We start from the raw sequence: 3,773 nt of genomic DNA, 5'->3' as shown, positions 1-3,773 counted from the left end.
GAAATTTAATTCAGTGGATTAAAAAAAAAAAAAAAAAAGAATGAGAAAAAGGACACAGAATTGGGAGGGGGCAAGAGTGAGGGTAGATCCGAGAGAAGTGGAAAACCAGGGGCGACGATGATCAAAATCTGTTATATACATGTCTGAAATCCTCCAACAATAAAATCATCATATTTAGACATTAAAACAGACTAAAGTAGAACGGGAAAAAATAGTGTAAAATGGAAAAGACTCCCAAAATTTGTGGATGTGGAGAGTAGAAGCATCTTAAGAACTGGGAGGGTGGGCACGTGTGGTGCGCATGCCCACATGTGTGCGTGGATGCAGAGGCCAGAGCACGTGTGGTGCGCATGTGCTCGCTCTCTCTCTCTCTCTCTCTCTCTCTCTCTCTCTCTCTCTCTCTCTCTGCCTGTGGAGGGCAGAGCATGTGTGATGTGCACGCTCGTATTCATGGCTGTGGATGGCACGGGTCGCCAGCGTGTGTCTGCCTCATTTTCTCACCGCCTTATTTTCGAGCCAGTTTTCTCACGGTCAGCTAGCCTGGCTGGCCAGAAAGCCCTAGGAATCTTCTTGTCTTTGCCTTTGTGGGTGCTGGGGATCTGAACTCAGTCCTCATTCTTGTGTGGCTAGCCCTTGACTGACTGAGCCATCTCCTAGTTCAAGTATGCGCGACTGGGCTGTGATGCACCGTGTCTCCCAGCCGCAATTGCCCTTCACCCACTACTTCAGACGACACTGTCAAGGACAGCCCCGCAGAGCCATCTACCCCCAGGTTCCGGTCTCAATAAACCCTCTCTCCATGACAAGACACGCACAAGCATTGCCAAAGTCAACATGCTTGGCCGCGGCGTTCGCCGCGACACCTGCTGCTCCGACAGGCTCTGCGCTGTTCTGTACATATTGGTTTTGGACAGTGACTGCTGCAGTTCTGTCTTCTGATTTCTTATGGGGCAGATTTAGCATCTGGCAACATGGCCTCTGGCTGTGAGGGGTCTCCAGACAAGCATTAGAGTTGGCCACATGCTGGAGCCGGCTTTGGGAGAAGAGACGGGCATCTGCTTGGGCAGGCGCTGCTCCTGCAGACAGGTGGCAGTTCCGCACTCCTGCTGGCCTGTCTGATGGCATCTCAAGATTGCAAACATCTTCAGAGAGAAAGAGAGAGCGCCCTGCGATCTGCTGTTCTCTCTACAGCCATCCATCAGCTCCAGCTCTACAGTAGATCCCAAGTCTTGGTCCAGCAGGCATAAGCAGGTCTTAACCAGGGGCCAGGGATATCTCAGAAGCCGAGGGTATCTCAGATTCCTCTGCTTTTGCCTGTGCCCTGCATGGGGCCTGCAGGTGCATGAGCTGCAGATTGCAGATCCTTCCCTGAGCCCAGAATTTCACACAATCTGCCCCTGCCTCCCATTCCAGCTCCCCGCACCCTCACTCCCCGTCCTCTCTCGGAGTCAGCTTATTAGGCACACGATGATGTAGAAAAGGTACTTAGCCTCTACTCTGCTGCTGCCCTGGTCAGGTTTTGGACTAGGGGACCCTGGAGCAGCTCTGGGATCAGGGTGAGAGTCAATGTCATCTCAGTGCTCCGTCTCTGCCAAACAAGGCCTGTAATAGGGTTCCGGTTTAAGGACAAATTGTCCTCCACTAAAGAGGATCAATATTGGCCCCAAACAACCTGACCTGAACATAACCCAAGGCGGCTCGAATCTTCAAAGCCAGTGGCTTCCATTCCCACCACATCAAGAGGTGTAAAATGTGGGCAAAGTTCTGGTAAACGGGACCTCTCCATCGGTATTCTCGTTCTGGGCAGCAGAACGCATCTTGCCTAGTTTAGGTAGAAAGGGAATTGCTGTGTTAGGTGGTACCCAGAATCATGGAGCATGCTGGGGAAACAGGTCAAGGGCAGCCGTCCAGGATCAGCGCTAAAGAGCACACAGGACACTAGGATTTTAACTCCCCTGCAGCCACAGCTGCACCTGTAAATCAGTGTGTGGTGAACTCACGTTTTAGTGAGGACAAAGGCAAAAATGAGAGAAAAGAGTGGAGAAAGATTTCCTACTACCCCGGGCAGAGAGGAAGAGTGTAGGAGCATTTTCAAAGCGCTGCCCTCCACTATGAAGGCCACTGGGGGGTTAACTGAGGAAGCTACTTTTACTCCTAGAGGAAAGCACTTTACCGGCAAGTGCTTCCTGAGCATGCTCAGTAAGGGAGCCCACTACTGAGCATGCTCTATTTAAGATGCCTGCCTGAACTCAGTGTGGGCGTGGTGATATTCGCCTTTAATCCCAGCATTTGCTAGGCAGAAGCGGGAGGATCCCTGTGAATTCAAGGCTATACAGCCTGGTCTGTATAGCGAGTTCCAGGCCACCAAGCTTGGAAAAGGAAATAAAAATATGAATAAGAATATGAGAATAAACATATGAATAAGAATGAGAGACGGAGGGAGACAAGACATTTGCAGGGGGTGAGTAGTACAGAAGATAGATCCGGGAGGAGTCAGAGCAAGAAAGGGGGTGACTCTGATAAAATATGTTGTATACATGTAAGAAATTCTCAAAAAAAATTAGTAATTTTTTAAAATTTCACATTTGGGACCTGCTTAGTTCAAGGTCACAGAGCGTGTGTTTGAAAGGTTAAAGGGGAAGCTGGGAATACTTTTGAGCATGCTCAGGTACATCTTAGTGATGGCAACAAGAACAACTCTGAGCATGATCTGCTTTCATTATAACATTTTAGTTGAAAAAAAAAAGGACATTTTGAAGTTGCATTCACACGGGCGTTTGCCTTTACAGGTGCTTGCCTCAGTGGGCGATATGTCCAGCAAGGTGCTATGCAGACAGGGACACACAAGATGCCACACAAGATCTGCACAGGAAGAGGACCTGGTACCTCCCATTCTGTGGCCCAAGTCCCTATCTCAGCCCAACCCAGGTACAATTGTCTCCATCCTCGCCAGCAAAAGCAAACCCTGGGCACAGTGGTTCCTACTAAGCACCACCTGTACTGAAGCTTGCACAGTGGTGACTGGGAGGGGGCGTCTGAACCCAACCTGTGAAGGATGTATGTCCTGCTTCTGTGGTGAGAAATCAAGATACCAAAGTCCCCCAGGATGGTGGGGCTCTTTAAGACTAGGTGACAGGTTTCTGGGCAGTATAGTCTGTGCATGGAATTCCTCAGGTCCTGCTTAGCAGGCTTTTGTAGCTCCTGCTGGCCTCTGCTTTGAGCCTTGATAAAGCATTAATGGTGTCATTTCTCCAGCCGGCTATTAGGCCAATGGCTGACTACTGCCCATGGGAAATAATAATAATAAAAGCGATTATTGTGCTCATTTGCAGCATGCCAAGACAAACCAAGCACAGTAAATCCTTAATGTTTAAATATTCACAGTAGCCCTGTGAGGCAGGTTTATCCCTGATGGACGAGTGCTTTGGTTTCAGAAAGGCTATGTCAGTCTTATAGCCTGGAGGAAGAAGACAGGGTTAGGAGGAGGGAAGAGTGAGATTGTATCAGCAGCTTGGCTGCAGAACCCACAGCCTTCTCTAGTTTGTCACACTGTAGCTTTGTAATACATTCTTGCAACCTACAGCAGTCTCCCAGATACATAGTAAACATCACATTAATGATGGGGCCCATAGGACACAACTAGGTCTATAGGGAAGAAATGATCCTCCGAAGGGTGGAAGAGAAGCCTTTTCTGAGATCCAGGCTCCTTAACTGTGCGTGAAGGGGCTCCTCTTGTCTGAAAATCACACCATGGAAGACAGAAGCCCTCTGAG

Source organism: Arvicanthis niloticus, chromosome 28 (genome assembly GCF_011762505.2).
Source record: "Arvicanthis niloticus isolate mArvNil1 chromosome 28, mArvNil1.pat.X, whole genome shotgun sequence".
In the NCBI taxonomy this organism is placed as follows: Eukaryota; Metazoa; Chordata; class Mammalia; order Rodentia; family Muridae; genus Arvicanthis; species Arvicanthis niloticus.
This window is presented reverse-complemented; position numbering follows the sequence as displayed.